The sequence below is a fragment of the Schistocerca cancellata genome, unplaced genomic scaffold (assembly GCF_023864275.1).
Source record: "Schistocerca cancellata isolate TAMUIC-IGC-003103 unplaced genomic scaffold, iqSchCanc2.1 HiC_scaffold_17, whole genome shotgun sequence".
Classification (NCBI taxonomy): Eukaryota; Metazoa; Arthropoda; class Insecta; order Orthoptera; family Acrididae; genus Schistocerca; species Schistocerca cancellata.
Genome location: NW_026046082.1, coordinates 27,501 through 35,000, shown reverse-complemented (window position 1 = coordinate 35,000; position 7,500 = coordinate 27,501). Strand labels below are relative to the sequence as shown.

At 56.2% G+C, this 7,500-nt stretch overlaps 3 non-coding genes across 3 annotated transcripts in view; all 3 read right to left on the bottom strand.

The window, feature by feature from the left end:
* LOC126110451 (large subunit ribosomal RNA) overlaps positions 1 to 1,370 on the bottom strand; it is a 4,233-nt gene extending 2,863 nt beyond the window's left edge. The window contains exon 1 of the ribosomal RNA XR_007523801.1: positions 1 to 1,370. This exon is cut by the window's left edge and continues 2,863 nt beyond it. This is a non-coding gene — a ribosomal RNA (large subunit ribosomal RNA).
* Positions 1,371 to 1,559: 189 nt separating this feature from the next.
* Positions 1,560 to 1,713, bottom strand: LOC126110444 (5.8S ribosomal RNA). Its single transcript, XR_007523795.1, has one exon. It is a non-coding gene; the product is annotated as a 5.8S ribosomal RNA (ribosomal RNA).
* Positions 1,714 to 2,065: 352 nt separating this feature from the next.
* On the bottom strand, positions 2,066 to 3,975 carry LOC126110448 (small subunit ribosomal RNA). Its single transcript, XR_007523798.1, has one exon. It is a non-coding gene; the product is annotated as a small subunit ribosomal RNA (ribosomal RNA).
* Positions 3,976 to 7,500: the final 3,525 nt, after the last annotated feature.

The window sequence follows — 7,500 nt, the reverse complement described above, 5'->3', positions numbered from 1 at the left end:
TTCGGCCCCAAGGCCTCTAATCTCTAATCATTCGCTTTACCGATGAGACTCGTACGAGCACCAGCTATCCTGAGGGAAACTTCGGAGGGAACCAGCTACTAGATGGTTCGATTAGTCTTTCGCCCCTATACCCAGCTCCGACGATCGATTTGCACGTCAGAATCGCTACGGACCTCCATCAGGGTTTCCCCTGACTTCGTCCTGGCCAGGCATAGTTCACCATCTTTCGGGTCCCAACGTGTACGCTCTAGGTGCGCCTCACCTCGCAATGAGGACGAGACGCCCCGGGAGTGCGGAGGGCCGCCGCCCCGTGAAGGGCGGGGAAGCCCCATCCTCCCTCGGCCCGCGCAAGGCGAGACCTTCACTTTCATTACGCCTTTAGTTTCGTACAGCCCAATGACTCGCGCACATGTTAGACTCCTTGGTCCGTGTTTCAAGACGGGTCGTGAAATTGTCCAAAGCTGAAGCGCCGCTGACGGGAGCGATTATTCCGCCCGAGAGCATCCCGAGCCAACAGCGGCGCGGGTCCGGGGCCGGGCCAGGTAGGGTCCGTCATCCGGGAAGAACCGCGCGCGCTTGCCGGGAGCCCGAGCGCCCAAAGGGCGAATCGACTCCTCCAGATATACCGCCCGAGCAGCCAGCCAGGACACCGGGGCTCTGCCCAACAGACGCGAACCGAGGCCCGCGGAAGGACAGGCTGCGCACCCGGGCCGTAGGCCGGCACCCAGCGGGTCGCGACCGTCCTACTAGGGGAGAAGTGCGGCCCACCGCACACCGGAACGGCCCACACCCCGCGGCGAGTGGAAAGGCAACCGGACACGACCCCGCCGCGGATTGCTCCGCGCGGGCGGCCGGCCCCATCTGCCGAGGGCGGGAGCCAGTGGCCGGATGGGCGTGAATCTCACCCGTTCGACCTTTCGGACTTCTCACGTTTACCCCCAGAACGGTTTCACGTACTTTTGAACTCTCTCTTCAAAGTTCTTTTCAACTTTCCCTCACGGTACTTGTTCGCTATCGGTCTCGTGGTCATATTTAGTCTCAGATGGAGTTTACCACCCACTTGGAGCTGCACTCTCAAGCAACCCGACTCGAAGGAGAGGTCCCGCCGACGCTCGCAACCGGCCGCTACGGGCCTGGCACCCTCTACGGGCCGTGGCCTCATTCAAGTTGGACTTGGGCTCGGCGCGAGGCGTCGGGGTAGTGGACCCTCCCAAACACCACATGCCACGACAGGCGGCCCAGCCCTGCGGGGTTCGGTGCTGGACTCTTCCCTGTTCGCTCGCCGCTACTGGGGGAATCCTTGTTAGTTTCTTTCCTCCGCTTAGTAATATGCTTAAATTCAGCGGGTAGTCTCGCCTGCTCTGAGGTCGTTGTACGAGGTGTCGCACGCCACACCGCCAGCCGGCTGTGCACGCTACCGAGAAAGTACCGGTATGCGAACCGCCAGGCGACGGGCGCGCATCGCACGTTTAAGGAGACGCGGCCGGCCCCACAGGCGGCCACGACACTCCCAGGTCTCCGAAGGCGGGACAAACGCCGCGCGCTTCAGTATACGTAGCCGACCCTCAGCCAGACGTGGCCCGGGAACGAATCCATGGACCGCAATGTGCGTTCGAAACGTCGATGTTCATGTGTCCTGCAGTTCACATGTCGACGCGCAATTTGCTGCGTTCTTCATCGACCCACGAGCCGAGTGATCCACCGTCCTGGGTGATCTTTTTTGTTTAGTTTCCACTGTCTCTTTCAAAACAGTTGCATAGGCGGGACTGAGGCGTTTGACGGCCCCTGTTCCAGCGTTCTGTGTCCAACGGCCTCACGGCCGATGGGCGTCGTACGGCTCCACACCGGAGCGGACAGGCACTCGGGCGAAAGTCATTCAAAACCGGCGCCAGGCGCCAGGTGCCGCAGGCCAGCCGCTCCAGAGCTTCAGCGCTCGTACCACACAACATTTTGTCCGTTAGTTTTGAGAGGCACGCGTGGTTCCGCACGCGGCGCACGGCTGCTGCGTACAGGTAGCGTGTTGCGCGACACGACACGCACATCGAAAGACATGCAGTCTAGTCGGTAATGATCCTTCCGCAGGTTCACCTACGGAAACCTTGTTACGACTTTTACTTCCTCTAAATGATCAAGTTTGGTCATCTTTCCGGTAGCATCGGCAACGACAGAGTCGATGCCGCGTACCAGTCCGAAGACCTCACTAAATCAATTCAATCGGTAGTAGCGACGGGCGGTGTGTACAAAGGGCAGGGACGTAATCAACGCGAGCTTATGACTCGCGCTTACTGGGAATTCTCGTTCATGGGGAACAATTGCAAGCCCCAATCCCTAGCACGAAGGAGGTTCAGCGGGTTACCCCGACCTTTCGGCCTAGGAAGACACGCTGATTCCTTCAGTGTAGCGCGCGTGCGGCCCAGAACATCATAAGGGCATCACAGACCTGTTATTGCTCAATCTCGTGCGGCTAGAAGCCGCCTGTCCCTCTAAGAAGAAAAGTAATCGCTGACAGCACGAAGGATGTCACGCGACTAGTTAGCAGGCTAGAGTCTCGTTCGTTATCGGAATTAACCAGACAAATCGCTCCACCAACTAAGAACGGCCATGCACCACCACCCACCGAATCAAGAAAGAGCTATCAATCTGTCAATCCTTCCGGTGTCCGGGCCTGGTGAGGTTTCCCGTGTTGAGTCAAATTAAGCCGCAGGCTCCACTCCTGGTGGTGCCTTCCGTCAATTCCTTTAAGTTTCAGCTTTGCAACCATACTTCCCCCGGAACCCAAAAGCTTTGGTTTCCCGGAGGCTGCCCGCCGAGTCATCGGAGGAACTGCGGCGGATCGGCTGGCTGGCATCGTTTATGGTTAGAACTAGGGCGGTATCTGATCGCCTTCGAACCTCTAACTTTCGTTCTTGATTAATGAAAACATACTTGGCAAATGCTTTCGCTTCTGTTCGTCTTGCGACGATCCAAGAATTTCACCTCTAACGTCGCAATACGAATGCCCCCGCCTGTCCCTATTAATCATTACCTCGGGTTCCGAAAACCAACAAAATAGAACCGAGGTCCTATTCCATTATTCCATGCACACAGTATTCAGGCGGGCTTGCCTGCTTTAAGCACTCTAATTTGTTCAAAGTAAACGTGCCGGCCCACCCAGACACTCAATAAAGAGCACCTTGGTAGGATTTCAACGGGGTCCGCCTCGGGACGCACGAACACGCACGAGGCGGTCGCACGCCTTCGGCTCGCCCCACCGGCAGGACGTCCCACGATACATGCCAGTTAAACACCGACGGGCGGTGAACCAACAGCGTGGGACACAAATCCAACTACGAGCTTTTTAACCGCAACAACTTTAATATACGCTATTGGAGCTGGAATTACCGCGGCTGCTGGCACCAGACTTGCCCTCCAATAGATACTCGTTAAAGGATTTAAAGTGTACTCATTCCGATTACGGGGCCTCGGATGAGTCCCGTATCGTTATTTTTCGTCACTACCTCCCCGTGCCGGGAGTGGGTAATTTGCGCGCCTGCTGCCTTCCTTGGATGTGGTAGCCGTTTCTCAGGCTCCCTCTCCGGAATCGAACCCTGATTCCCCGTTACCCGTTACAACCATGGTAGGCGCAGAACCTACCATCGACAGTTGATAAGGCAGACATTTGAAAGATGCGTCGCCGGTACGAGGACCGTGCGATCAGCCCAAAGTTATTCAGAGTCACCAAGGCAAACGGACCGGACGAGCCGACCGATTGGTTTTGATCTAATAAAAGCGTCCCTTCCATCTCTGGTCGGGACTCTGTTTGCATGTATTAGCTCTAGAATTACCACAGTTATCCAAGTAACGTGGGTACGATCTAAGGAACCATAACTGATTTAATGAGCCATTCGCGGTTTCACCTTAATGCGGCTTGTACTGAGACATGCATGGCTTAATCTTTGAGACAAGCATATGACTACTGGCAGGATCAACCAGGGAGCTGCGTCAACTAGAGCTGAGCAGCCGGCCGCCCGGGAGTGTGTCCCAGGGGCCCGCGCGAACACGCAAGCGTCCGCTCAATTATTCTGCAAACAGGAGGAGGCTGAGCTCCCCTGCACAATACACCTCGAAACCCTCTCAGGTCCCGGCGGCGCGCAGCGCCGTCCTAAGTACTTGGTCGGGTTCGAGAGAGGCGCAATCGCCCGGAGTTAGGCGAGTAGACGCTTTAGGTGCGACCACCCGTGCTCCCAACTGAGCTTGCCGCTGCCGACAGAGGCCCGGGAGCGTGCTGTCGTGGCATTGCCGGCGGGAGACAACACGCGCCACCTACGGTGACCGGCAGCTCCAACGCCAGCGCCACAGAAGGGCAAAGGCCCCACGTGGGTGCCGAAGCGAACTCTCCCAGCACAGCGCACGTGCCAACACGTCTGCACAACTGCGATACAAACCACCAGCGAGAACCGCTGGGGCGACCGAGCAGCAGACGGCGTCGCGGCGCCGAGTGCCGGGCGGCGGCGCATCCTCAACGCACACAGTCCTCAGTCGGACCAGCACACTGCAGATGTCCACCGCGCTTCGCACCGGGCCCGCGAGGACCCACTTTGGCCGCCCGGCGCCGCGCGCAGGGTGCCCCGGCGCGCAGCTGCGCCGCCTGCCGCGTCCGTCGGCCGGCGCGCCTGCCACTGGGCGCCCCCACCAGCCGGCTGTAGCGCGTGCGCCCACGCACCGCGCGGCCAGCACGCCGGGCGGCCCCCCCTCACCGGCCGGGGACGGTCCCACCCAGCCACCGCCGCGTATCGCTTCACACACAGATTTGCCCTTACTGATTTACCTCCAGCAACAACAACCGCACCACAATGGGTTTACCAGTTGTTCATTTGCGTTGCGTCACGTCACCAGCAAACGTAGACGTCCATCCCAGTTTGCAAATGCAACGATTATTGCATACCTGTCTGTTAGGTGTCACGACACACTACGTCTGCCCACATACACGCAACAAAATGTGCACGACTAGAGAACACGTGGGAGGTGGCCCCCTACGTATGCGATGTCCATTACGAGACCGACTGTCAACCAGCATCTGTACCATGTCGCAGATGTGGAACGCGGTGCACCATGCTATCACACTGTGTGAGAAGAGACGACTACGTTTGAATACACGCGCCACTACATCAACAGACGGCTCATGCTGATCGCCATCCAGGGCGTCCGTTACTCCCACACGTCTCTATGGCGTACCACACTGCAATGTAGCTGTTATGGGGAGACGGCACGTGGCTGAGTGCACAACATTTGGACCGTATGGTTCGCTGTTGTTGGGCGCAGTCGTACGGTCACACATGTGCCACAGCGTATCATTCAGTACATACGGACCTATGTGCAGTACAATGTGAGGATTAAGCTTACGATATCAGCGGACAGTGGACACAGGCCGTACCACGACGTAGACTGAGCGCTTCGACATGCGAATGCCAGTGAACAGCTGCGAAGGGCATTGAACACGCAAGCACCTGAACGACCAGCGTGCGAAGGCAGGGTGGAGGGGGGGGGGCGATGTACATCCTGCAGTTGTCCACATTACAGTGTACAGCGGGAGCATGTAAAAAGTAAGCAACACTTGCGAAGTGTTCAACATGAAACGACACACAAGAGGGTGGGCGGTGCGAGTAGCGAACTATATTCAGAGGGTTGTGGTTAGACAACACTAGATTAATGTAACGTGTCATATGCCAATTACAGAGCAGGTTAAGGCACAACGTGGGTTAGGTTAAGGCACAACGTGGGTTAGGTTAAGGCACAACGTGGGTTAGGTTAAGGCACAACGTGGGTTAGGTTAAGGCACAACGTGGGTTAGGTTAAGGCACAACGTGGGTTAGGTTAAGGCACAACGTGGGTTAGGTTAAGGCACAACGTGGGTTAGGTTAAGGCACAACGTGGGTTAGGTTAAGGCACAACGTGGGTTAGGTTAAGGCACAACGTGGGTTAGGTTAAGGCACAACGTGGGTTAGGTTAAGGCACAACGTGGGTTAGGTTAAGGCACAACGTGGGTTAGGTTAAGGCACAACGTGGGTTACGTTAAGGCACAACGTGGGTTAGGTTAAGGCACAACGTGGGTTACGTTAAGGCACAACGTGGGTTACGTTAAGGCACAACGTGGGTTACGTTAAGGCACAACGTGGGTTACGTTAAGGCACAACGTGGGTTACGTTAAGGCACAACGTGGGTTACGTTAAGGCACAACGTGGGTTACGTTAAGGCACAACGTGGGTTACGTTAAGGCACAACGTGGGTTACGTTAAGGCACAACGTGGGTTACGTTAAGGCACAACGTGGGTTACGTTAAGGCACAACGTGGGTTACGTTAAGGCACAACGTGGGTTACGTTAAGGCACAACGTGGGTTAGGTTAAGGCACAACGTGGGTTAGGTTAAGACACAAATTGCGTTACAAATTGCGTTACATTGCGGTACAAATTGCGTTACATTGCGGTACAAATTGCGTTACATTGCGGTACAAATTGCGTTACAAATTTGGTTAGGTTAAGGTGCAAAATGGGTTGGATTACAGTACACAACATGGTAAGAGATAGTGTGTTTGGGGGGGGGGGGGGGGGGCAGGTTCGTTGGTAGTGATCATTGTAAGTGAATGTCTGAGGCAGCGTCAGTATGTCACAGCAGTTCTGTCTCGTCAGGATGCGCTTTTCGCTCGTGACTGGAGGCGCGCCGCGTCTGTGGTTGCGGCAAGGGAGTGGCAGACCTGTGTGATTCATTCCTGCCATTGTTTCTGTGCCGTAACAGGAGGCAGTGTGGTGGTGTTGGGTGCACCCCTGTGTAGGACATGTGTGGGTGTTGGTGGCTTATCTGAGCAATTGTGGATGTTGGACGGGTGGGATATTCTATTTTATAATTGGACCCCCTGGTGTGGTTATCATAGTGTGGATGGTGTACTGTGGCGGAGAGGATGCACCGGACGTTGGTCCATGCTGGTGCTTACATATCGTATCTGTGTCTGTTACAGGCAGAGAGTAATGTGTGATGGAGTGTCTCGCTGAGGTGTGGTTCATATTGTGTGCACAGACTTACAGCATGTATAGGGACAGCGGGAATTTGGCATATTGGATATAACTCGTCATGAAACGCAAGATATAGGGGTGGATTGCAACGTACGAGTGCGGGAAGAGTCCGCCGTTCATCCGCTTGGGTTGCGATTTGGGCGGTTGGGGTGGGGCACGTGCGGGTGCGGGTGGAGTGATTGTCGGTTGACTACTTCGTGCGACGCAGGCACTGGCGTTCGGGTTCCTGTGGTGGACAGATGATGCAGGCTTTGTGGGTGGCGTCGAAAAATGGGTACTGTGGGACCTAGCGATGTCGTAGTCGGGGTGGCGTCTCATAGATGGCGGTATCGTCGGTGCAGCAGGTCATGTTTCGGGAGACTTGCAGATGGCGGTATTTAGTTTTCGTGTTGCGCGCGACATGGTGGACGTAGTGTCGTCCGATTCGCGTAGATGGGGCTATTGCATGTGGT